General features: G+C 40.5%; 1 non-coding gene across 1 annotated transcript; it reads right to left on the bottom strand.

The window, feature by feature from the left end:
* Positions 1-402: 402 nt before the first annotated feature.
* Positions 403-510, bottom strand: LOC112798406 (small nucleolar RNA R71). Its single transcript, XR_003200018.1, has one exon. It is a non-coding gene; the product is annotated as a small nucleolar RNA R71 (small nucleolar RNA).
* Between the last annotated feature and the right edge of the window lie 11,311 nt (positions 511-11,821).

Here is an 11,821-nt window from a genome sequence, read left to right as displayed (position 1 = left end):
TTCTACTGATTCGGTTGTTTTATGTGCAGAAAACATGGCAGCTAGAAGAATTACCATTCAGGAGGAAGGAGCTCCTGATTTTACACTGCAACCGTTTCAAGCGCATCATCCAACGGTAGCTACGGATTTTGAAATAAAGACCGCACTGCTAAATTTGATGCCGAAGTTTCATGGCCTACCTGCTCAAGAGCCTATCAAGCACTTGAGAGATTTCCAGGCAGCCTGTTCTACTGTCAGGCGTGATGGCGCTGATGAAACTTCAATTCTGCTAAAAGCTTTTCCTTCTCTCTTGAGGAAAAAGCAAGAGAGTGGTACTACACCCAACCTCTAGCAAACGTATCCAACTGGGATACACTCAGAAAGGAGTTCCTGGAGAAATTCTTCCCATCTGAAGTTACTGATAAACTGAGGAAGGATATCTCTACAATTGTTCAGGATGACAATGAGACTCTCTTTGAATACTGGGAGCGCTTCAATAATCTTCTGGAAGCATGCCCCCACCACATGATTGACAAGATCGTGCTACTCAGCTATGTCACACAAGGTATGAGACCCCAAGATAAGACCACATTGGAAAGTGCCAGCAATGGGTCTATGAAGAAGTACAAGACCACTGATGAAGCTTGGCAATTGATCAGTGATTTAGCTGAATCTACTCGGAACCACAGACAGAAGCAAGTCCGTTCAAGGGCCGTTGCAGAAGTATCTTCTGGCATAGAGACTGCTGCTCTAAATCGAAGCATCTGTGAAATGACCAACCTGCTGAAGCAAATGCAGTTAAATCAACAAGCTCAACAAACTCAACCGCAGCAAAACCAACAACTAGTTCCACAAAGAATTTGCAGAATTTGTGCTGATTACAGCCATTACACTGATGAATGCCCACAGCTCCAACAAGAAGACAACATGGTGGCATCCACTTACAACTTTTATGACCGCCCTAACCAAGGGTACAATCAAAGTGGAAATAATAACCATGGATGGCAGGACAATTCAAACCAGAATTGGAGGGATAACAATAATAGGGGAGGCAAAGATAATCAGGGAAATCAGAGGTGGAATAATTACAACAACAGGCAGCAAAATCAACCATACCGAGCACCTCACCTGAGGCAAAACCAAGGACCACCGAACAATCAGCAGCAAACCTCTCAATTTACTCATTCTTCTGTATCTTCTAATGAAGAATTATTACAAGCTTTTGAGAAAAGACAACTGGCCATGGAAAATACCATCGTGAACAGTATTAATGCCAGTCTAAATGGTTTCACCTCTACTCTACAAGCTTTTATGACACAACTTGGTTCAGCACAAAATTCCAGTAACCAACCTTCAAGCACCACTGGAATCCCCTCTCAACCATTACCCAATCCAAAGGGAGGAATTAATGCCATCACCCTGAGGTCCGGAACCACACTGCAGGAGAGGAATCAGGAGGAACCAAGCTCACCAAAATACGCTTCAGCTGAAGAGGTGGTAGAAATTGAAGATGTTGAAGAGGAAGAGGATATATAGGACATAGCTGAAGAAGAGATAGCTCAACCACCGGAAGAGGCACAAAAAGGTGCAGGCACCACAGAAAACACTACTCCCATTCCATTTCCACAACTTGCAAGGAAGCCTAGGAAGCAGCTGGAACCTGATCCTAAAATGGTAGAAATATTCAAAAAGGTTGAGGTAACTGTTCCCCTTTTTGATGTTATTCAGCAGGTACCTAAATATGCAAAGTTTCTAAAAGATTTATGTATCCATAAAGATAAAATTACTGAATTAGAAACTATTCCTTTAGGTAATTCTATATCTGCTTTAATGGGAGGATTACCTGAAAAATGTAGTGATCCAGGTCCTTGCATAGTTAGTTGTACTATTGGTGGTGTAGTAATTTATGATTGCATGTGTGACTTAGGAGCATGTGTCAGTATAATGCCTTTGTCTATATATGATGTTTTAAGGCTCCCTCCCTTAAAAAGGTCGGCAGCTCGTTTTGTGTTAGCAGATAAAAGCATTATTACAGTTGCTGGAGTTGCTGAAGATGTTTTGATGAACATTAAAGGGCTCACATTTCCCACTGATTTTTATATCTTGGAGATGCCCCATAATGATTCAGATAAGCCATCATCAATCCTACTTGGAAGACCATTCCTGAAGACATCAAAATTCAAATTGGATGCTTTTTCAGGGACATACTCCTTTGAAATAGATGGCCGCATAGTAATCTTCAATCTGAATGGAGTCATTGCCAACCCCCCAGAAGATCGTTCTATCTTCCAGTGTGATGTCATAGACGAAAGTGTGGCTGAAGTTCAAAAGGAAGAGTTTGAAGAGAGGCACACTGGACAAGGTCCAAGTGTGGGGACCTTCTTAACTAACAATGAGGACACTTCGCCATTTTCACAAGCCCCAGATAACCCAGAGCCTGTCCATGATCAAAAGTTAGAATTGAAACCTCTCCCTCCACATCTCAAATATACTTACCTTGAGGATGAGCAGAAGCTTCCGGTTATTATTGCAAGAGAACTGACTTCTCAACAAGAAGAACAACTACTTGATGTGTTGAGGAAGCATAAGAAGGCAATAGGGTGGAGTTTGGCAGACATAGTGGGAATCAACCCTCAAATATGCGAGCACAGAATATTTTTAGAGAGGGAGCAAGACCTGTCCGTCAACCACAAAGAAGATTGAATCCCACCATCTTGGAAGTTGTCAAAAAGGAAGTGACTAGACTATTGGAGGCCGGTATCATATATCCCATTTCAGACAGTGAATGGGTAAGCCCAGTGCAAGTGGTGCCCAAGAAGTCCGGAGTCACTACAGTGAAAAATGAGCATGGAGAGCTCATAGTAGCTAGAGTTCAGAATGCTTGGAGAGTCTGCATTGATTACAGACGTCTCAACCAAGCTACTCGTAAGGATCACTATCACTTCCATTCATTGATCAAATGCTGGATTGCCTGTCAGGTAAATCACATTATTGCTTTTTAGATGGTTACACAGGTTATTTCCAGATTCATATAGCTCCTGAAGATCAGAAAAAGACTACTTTTACATGTCCTTTTGGGACCTATGCTTATAAAAGAATGCCCTTTGGCTTGTGCAATGCACCAGCTACTTTCCAAAGGTGCATGATGAGTCTTTTCTCTGATCTTATTGAGGACTGTATGGAAGTTTTTATGGAAAATTTTAGCGTTTATGGTGATTCTTTTAACCTTTGCTTAGATGGATTATCTAGAGTATTAGATAGATGTATTAATACAAATCTTGTATTGAATTTCGAAAAATGCCACTTTATGGTAAAGCAAGGGATTGTATTGGGACATGTGGTATCTAATAATGGCATTTCTATAGACCCAGCAAAGGTGAATGTTATTTCTAGTTTACCTTACCCCTCCTCTGTGAGGGAAGTCCGTTCGTTCTTTGGCCATGCAGGTTTCTACAGGAGATTTATTAAGGACTTTAGTAAGGTGGCACTTCCCTTATCCAGATTACTACAAAAGGATATTGAGTTCGAGTTCAGTGAGGATTGCAAACAAGCATTTGATAAGCTAAAGACTGCTCTAACTCAAGCTCCAATTGTGAGAGGACCCGATTGGAGCCAACCATTTGAAATCATGTGCGATGCTTCCAACCATGCAATAGGAGCAGCACTGGCTCAGCGTGAAGGTAAAAATCCTTTTGTTATTGCCTATGCGTCTAAGACTTTAGATACTGCCCAGTCCAATTATACCACTACTGAGAAAGAGCTACTCGCTATTGTTTTTGCTCTGGATAAATTCCGGGCTTATTTACTTGGTACTAGAGTAGTAGTGTATTCGGACCATGCAGCTCTAAAGTATCTATTGGCTAAAAAGGAATCCAAACCAAGACTTATACGTTGGATACTGCTGTTACAAGAGTTTGATTTAGAAATTAAGGATAGGAGTGGTAATCAAAATTTAGTTGCAGACCACTTGAGTCGCCTTGAACATATTAAGGATGATTCTACTCCTATAGATGATAATTTTCCTTTTGACAACCTGCAAGCAGTATCTGAAGTAGTCCCTTGGTATGCACCTATTGCTAATTATTTAGTTAGCCGCACATTTCCTCCACATTTTTCTAAACATCAAAGAGACAAGCTGAAAATCGAGTCTAAATATTATATATGGGATGACATATATTTATGGAGATGTGGCGCTGACCAGATAATTAGACGTTGTATACCTCAATCAGAATTCCAGTCTATTTTAGAAGCCTGTCACTCATCTGAAAGTGGAGGACATTTTGGCCCTCAACGAACAGCTAGAAAAATCTTAGACTGTGGATTCTGGTGGCCTACTCTTTTTAGAGATGCTGCTAAGTTTTGTAAATCTTGTCACCCATGCCAGAAATTTGGTAACATATCCAAGAGGGATGAGATGCCTCAACAATATATGCTTTTTTGTGAAATTTTTGATGTTTGGGGCATTGACTTCATGGGTCCATTTCCAAATTCTAGTGGATATTTTTATATATTGTTAGCTGTAGATTATGTTTCCAAATGGGTGGAAGCAATTCCTACCCGCACTGATGATGCTAACACTGTTGTTTTCTTTGTGAGAAACCATATTATATGCCGCTTTGGATCACCACGAGCGATCGTGAGCGATCAAGGCACCCATTTTTGTAACAGGAGACTAACCGGATTGATGAAGAAGCATGGGATAATCCATAAAATTACAACAGCTTACCATCCCCAAACTAATGGGCAAGCCGAGGTGTCAAACAGAGAAATTAAACGTATCTTGCAAAAGATAGTAAAGCCTCACAGAAAAGACTGGAGCACCAGACTACAAGATGCACTGTGGGCATATAGAACAGCATACAAGACACCCATTGGGATGAGTCCCTTCCGCTTAGTTTATGGAAAAGCTTGTCATCTCCCAGTCGAAATCGAACACAAAGCCTTTTGGGCAGTTAAAGAGTGCAACATGGGGATTGAGAATGCTGGAGCTGAAAGAAAGTTACAACTGCAGGAACTGGAGAACCTTCGCCTAGAAGCTTATGAAAACTCCAGAATATACAAGGAAAAGATGAAAGCTGTGCATGATCAAAACATCAAGAAGAGATAGTTCCAACCTGGAGATTTTGTTCTCCTTTACAAATCTCGACTGAGGCTCATGCCCGGCAAGTTGAGATCAAAATGGGAAGGTCCATACAGAATAGAGAAGGCTGAACCGTACGGAGTTTATCACCTAAGCCATCCTTCAAATTCTGCACTTATTAAAGTCAATGGACACCGTCTGAAGCTATACCATGGTGAGAAGGTGCAGAAGAGCAAGGAGCTTGAGATCTTCTGCCTGGAAGATCCTTACATAGCAACAGATTGAGCTAGTGGAGCGTCCAACTTACGGATGTTAAAGCAAAGTGCTTGGTGGGAGACAACCCACCGCGGTATGATCGTTCTTTTCTTCACTTTTAGTTTTTCTTCTTTAAATAACTCTTCTCCTTATTAGTGCTTTCGTGCTCTTTCAATTACATGTCTTTATCTTTCTTAAAAAAAAAAAATTTCGCCGCGCGACGCGATCGCACAAGCGACGCGTCCGCGTGGCAGGGGGAGTGAAGAAAAATAAACATGAACAGAAAGTTTCGCAGGAGCAGCGCTGGAGTCGTGCCAGAGGCACAATTTACTCCACGCGACCGTGTCGCTGACGCGACCGCGTCGCATGGAAATCATGGCCTCCCACGCGACCACGTGTTCCACGCGGCCGCGTGCCCTACATTTTCGACGTAAAAGGGTGCACAATGCTATATTGTGCGAGAGTGGTGCTGGAAGCTCAATCCTGGTCACGCGACCACGTCGCCGACGCGGCCGCGTCAATTAACTTCTGATGCACACTCACGCGATCGCATTACCCACGCGATCGCATCACCTTAATTTGGCAATTGAATTATATTGAACAGAGAGTTGTGCTAGAGCGAGGCCGCACTCGCGCCAGCAGCACAATGCAGGTCACGCGACCGCGTGACCGACGCGATCGCGTCCCCCTTCCTGATGCGCATCCACGCGAACACGTGCCTTCCGCGGCCGCGTCGCATGCGCCGCACAGCTCCACCCAATCAGCCAAATTATCTTATCTTTCTTTTCTCCAAACCCTACTTTTTCTTTCCCCTCTTCTTTCTTCTTTCACCCTTTCCCCTTCTACCTCACCTTTCACTTTCTCTCTCTCTCACCACCATTAACAAGGTTTTACCTTCTTCTTCCTTCTTCTCTTTTCTATCATTCTTATTATAGTATGTATATATATTATTATTTTCTTTTTCTTTTCTTTTTCTTTTCACATCTTTATTTTTCCTTCTTCTTCTTTTACATGGTGTTAGAAACCTTTTGAGTCATCATTCCTCATTATATGCTTGTGGTTTATTGCAAATTGTTTGACAATTATTTTTCTCCTATTTAAGGGATTGCTTGCATGTTCAATTTCATACTTTTTATATCTTGTTTACCATGCATGCCATGTGTTTGTGAAAAAGCCCATATAACACTATGCACTTTTCTACATTACTTTACTCTACTCTGCAATGCTTGCTTTTCACAAATTCCCTTTCATATTTTATTAATTAAATTTAATTGTCAATACAAACGTGATAGTTAGTTTGTTACAAATGGTAACCTAACTTGGACATTGAATGTTTGATATATGCTACTCATGCCTTTTCCTGCATGCCAATACACCTCTTGCATTCCATTGTCCTACCTGCACTTGCTATATTTCCATTGATGAGCTTTTCACATGTATTCCGGACCATGTGTTAGTGCCATTTATCTTTATTGTGCATTGACTATCACTTACAATACCCTCTTCCTTGCTCTATCCCTTTGAATTTAATTTCCTTTCTCTTCCCTTCTTTCAGGATGGCCACCAAGAAAGGAAAAGAGAAAGCTACTTCCAAACAACCAGCAAGAAGAGGCACTAAAAGAGCCTTAGTGGCAGAGCCTTCTTCAACCGCAATCAAGCCCTCAACAAAACGAGTTAAGAGGATAATAAAGGTTGACGACAAAGAGAAAGTCTTTCCAGCAAAGGACACTGCGCGATTTCCCAATCGCTACTATGAGCAGATGTTCCCTATCCTAGCAGAAAGGAACTATAACAATGAATACCTTCTCATCCTCCCACCCAATATTGCCACCTTTGTTGAGCCGCAAATTGAGCGAAGACAATGGGGTTTCCTACGGAGACAGCCAAGGCAGGTCAATCTTTCTTGGGTAGTTGAGTTCTACTCCAACTTCTACATACCGACCCTGCAGTCTGTTTATGTCCGGCAGAAACAAGTCCCCATCACAGAAGAGGCCATTCAGTAAGTTCTGAGTCTTCCTGATGCTACGATTTTAGGAAATTGCACGATCGGCAAAAATTCCTTCCGGCAAGTGCACCGGTTATCGTCAAGTAAAAACTCACAATAGAGTGAGGTCGAATCCCACAAGGATTGGTTGAGTGAGCAATTCGGATTAGAAGTGTGTTCTAGTTGAGCGGAATCAAGATTTAGATGAGAATTGCGGAATGTAAAATTGGCGGGAAACGTAAATGGCAAGAAATTGAAATTGCGGAATCTTAAATTGCATGAATTAAAGAGCGAGAAGCTAAATTGCTGAAATTAAAAAGGGATCGGGGTGATTGCATGAATTTAATTGCAGAATGTAAAGAGAAAGTGGTAGATCAGAAATGGGGAATTCATTGGGTTTCAGGAGATATTGAGATCTCCGAATCAAAACATTTTTATCCCTTCCTCAACCAATGCATTCATTGAATTTTGCTTGGCAATCTTATATGATTGGATCCCAATCCCTTGGCTCACCAATTCTCTCTAAAAACAAACAAATTCCCAATCCCTTGGTTTAAATGTTCATAAGAAGAGATGATGCTCGATCACTGATTATACCACACAGTTTCATGAACCACAATTTGGTAGGATTACATGTCACAATATCCATCCAAACCCCAATCCAATTCACTGTGAGAAAGCTTCTCTAGCATGAATCCTCCATTCCTTTCCCAAGGTTCCGAAGGATTCCAATTATGGATAGTTTCTTTCCCAAGACAACTAACCAATGGAATTAGATCGAGAAGCTTTCTAACAAAATTCAAGAGAAAAGATTGAAGAAGAAGATAAAAACTATTATTGATTCATTGAATTACAATAGAGCTCCCTAACCCAATGAAAGGGGTTTAGTGAGTCATAGCTCTGAATTCAATTACAAAAAGTATGAAAACTCCAAAAATGATCAAAAGTCCCCTACTAACTTAAATTCTATCCTATTTATACACTTTCTAAATTGAGCTTCTGTTGTGTTTCTTGGGCTTTGAGGCCTTTCCCTGATTTCCTTTTGCTTTGGGTTTATGATCCATAATCCTGATGAGGCTGCTGATCCAATTCTGTAACATTCATTGAGCCAACTTAGTGATAATCAAGTAATGACACATGACTCAACAAATTGAAATTCCAGACTCATCAATTCTTCAGGCCCAATCCCATAAACCATGATATTCAATTGGGTTTCATACCAGAGTACGTTTAAGTTAATGTTTGTGCTCAAATGCTAACTTAAAACTGCAATATCTTTGGCCCAGAAACCTTTTCAAATAGTGGCGTTAAGTTGCAGTTTAAGCTTAAACTGCAACTTAAACGCCAGACACTTCCAGTGATGCCTTTTGTGGAAGCACGTTTAAGTTCCAGTTTAAGCTTAAACTGGAACTTAAACGTTGGACACTTCTGGAGGTGGTATAACTCAAGCACGTTTAAGCTTTAGTTTAAGGTTAAACTGAAGCTTAAACGTGGAAATGGAAGAAAGCAACCCTGGAGGGTAAAGTAGTCGAACACGTTTAAGCTTCAGTTTAAGGTTAAACTGAAGCTTAAACGTGGAAATGGAAGAAAGCAACCCTGGAGTGTGGAATGGTCGAACACGTTTAAGCTTCAGTTTAAGGTTAAACTGAAGCTTAAACGTGGAAATGAAGAAAGCAACCCTGGAGGAGAATTTTGGTCGAACACGTTTAAGCTCCAGTTTAAGGTTAAACTGGAGCTTAAACGTGGAAATGGCTCCCTGGTGCATTTCTCATTTCTGGCGTTTAACTTCCAGTTTAAGGTTAAACTGGAGGTTAAACGCCACTTTCAGCTTTTCCTCAGCTTTCATGATTTTGGCGTTTAAGCTCCAGTTTAAGCTTAAACTGGAGCTTAAATGCCACTGATAGTTCCCAGCATTATATGGCTTGGCAGTTTAAGTTCCAGTTTAAGCTTAAACTGGAACTTAAACTCCACATGTGATATTCAAGCTTCCTTTATCGATTTTGTTGCTTCCTTGCCTAACCTCTTCTTCCCTGAAATCATCCAAACAACTGCATCAAAGTCTTGCAAAATTTCATGAGAAATCTTCCATTCATAGCATTCAAGTAATATAACTAAAAACTCATGGAATTTGCATCAAAATCATACTGTTTGGATGGTTCATTGCTTTGTTATTCATTTAACCATTCTTGGTTACTTTAAGCTCAAGAAAATGCATAAAACAACTAAAACTAACAGAAAAATGCTAGTGAAACTAGCCTAAGATGCCTTGGCATCACGACACCAAACTTAATACTTGCTTGTCCCTAAGCAAGTCCTGAGTTATTTGAGAAGAAAGTATGAAACAGAAAGCAATTACATTGGCTATATTAGTAAGCACTTGAAGTTCATCAGAAGGGTTTTATGCAGAAAGTTGCAGCATCACTTTTTCATTCTTATCAGGTAAGATTATCACTTTTTCATTGCATCCATCAAACACTGCTATGGCCTCTTGTTATTCTTATGTCCTTGGCACTTTTCCCTTCTTTGTTTTTCTTTTTCTTAGAGCTCCTTTGCTCCTTGTTTGCTCAGTGTCATGTGTTGCACAAGCCTTTGGCATTTTCTTTTTCTTATCAGTGCACTACACATATCCACTACAGGCATTTTAGTTCACATTTCTTCTTGAGACATTGGTGCCCAGCACCTCTTTGTGTGACTAAATGTTTTGTATTTAGGTTGCTCTTGATAATGGACTTTTGGTTGATAATCCCGGGTTAGTTAACCCAAGTTACCAAGTGTTGAAACACTCCTCAGAACCTATTCATCCAAGCATATCCTTAATACATAAACACCACAGGCATTTGTCTCAGAAGTTCAAACCATTGGTGCCTAGCTTATTTTCTCAATGTTTTTTTTTTTGCTTTTTGGTTGCCCTTTTTCAGTGGCTTTTTCTTCTTCTTTTTCTTTCTTTTTTTATGGCCAAAGACATTTATTCATCAAGATCCATAGACAGTATTCAACTTCTACACAAAAATGATAATTCTACACTCAATTTCCAGTGAGATGACTAAACAATCAAGCATGCATACCACCACTTAATTCTACTTGATTTGTCACTAAATGAGCCAAGTTACTTTTGTTCAAACTTTTCTTTTATTTTTGGAAACAGAACAAGCATGGAAAGCATTTGTTTAAGAAGGTGAAGTTATATCCAAACATCTAGACATTCACTTTATTCAAAGCAGTAAACAGACAAACATACTAGAAACTTCACATTCCAGAAAGATTCAACAATTACAGTTTAAACCAGAACAAGCATGCTTTTGTTTGCCTTTTAAATAATGGTCAAGGAACAACACCACCATGTGAAATTTCTTGTTTTCTCTTTGTTGCTAGGAAACAATTTGATTTCTCCTTCTTCTCCTAGTTGTTGCTTCATGTTCTTTCTAAGATCCTTGTTTCCTTTCCTGCAAAGAGTGATGAAGTTGCTTGCTTCTCAAGCACTTGAGTGGTTAGCTCAACTATGTATGGGCAAGTGTCTGAGTCTTAAGTTGGTGTGTGAACACCAAACTTAGTCTCCTACTTACTCCTCTGCTCTTTGAATCCTTGAATTCTCCTTGGAATGAAGTTGCTGCTAAGGATTTTAAGCATTTCTGTGATTGCTTAGAATGGTTGTTCCTTTCATATAATTCAAAGGTTGTTGTGTTCAGTTGATCTGTATGGTGGAACACCAAACTTAGAGTCACACATTCCCTTTTGAATTATTGATCCACGAATTCATTGTTTGGTGTGAAACACCAAACTTAATTCTTTGCAATGCACAGAAACTACTTCACCTTTTTATTGAAACAAATAAAAGAAACAGCAAAGGAGTATTACCTCAGGTTGGGTTGCCTCCCAACAAGCGCTTCTTTAACGTCATTAGCTTGACGGTCGTCCCTTGTTAGGGTGGATTGTAGTGCTTGATGTCCTCTCCTCTCACTATGAAAACGTCCCCATTTGATTCCTTCATGATTTCCAAATGTTCCATAGAAAGAACTTTCCTGATTGTGAACACTTGAGGGAGCTGGGAAGGAATGGTTTTGAGGCCAGGTGGGATTGGCAGATAATGACTTGATATCACTTTATCTCCCGGAGAGAAACCTTCAGTGGGAATTTTCTTGTTTCTCCACCCTCTTGGCAATTTCTTTACAATTCTTCCCTCTCTTTTGAGGATTTCTTCATTGACCCTTATGCCAGGAAGATCCTTCTGAGCTGTTTCTATTGATTCTTGTGGCTTTAACTCTTGTAATTCTTGTTTGCCTTCTGTTCCGGGGGTTACCTGAAACGTGTAGCTCGGTCGTCTGGAGAGGCCCGAGGTGGGGGTTCAGGGACCCGAGCTTGATATGCAGAGTGGTTGGGGGTTGTACCTACAATGACACTCCGATGCTTAAGTTAGCATGGGTCCAAGCAGATATGTGTAGAATGTGGAACGAATGCCATACCTGGGTGCTCTAGTGTATTTATAGTAGTTGGCCGTGATCTTCCCTGGATAAGATATTCTTATC

Source organism: Arachis hypogaea, chromosome 4 (genome assembly GCF_003086295.3).
Source record: "Arachis hypogaea cultivar Tifrunner chromosome 4, arahy.Tifrunner.gnm2.J5K5, whole genome shotgun sequence".
NCBI lineage: Eukaryota > Viridiplantae > Streptophyta > Magnoliopsida > Fabales > Fabaceae > Arachis > Arachis hypogaea.
This window is presented reverse-complemented; position numbering and strand designations above follow the sequence as displayed.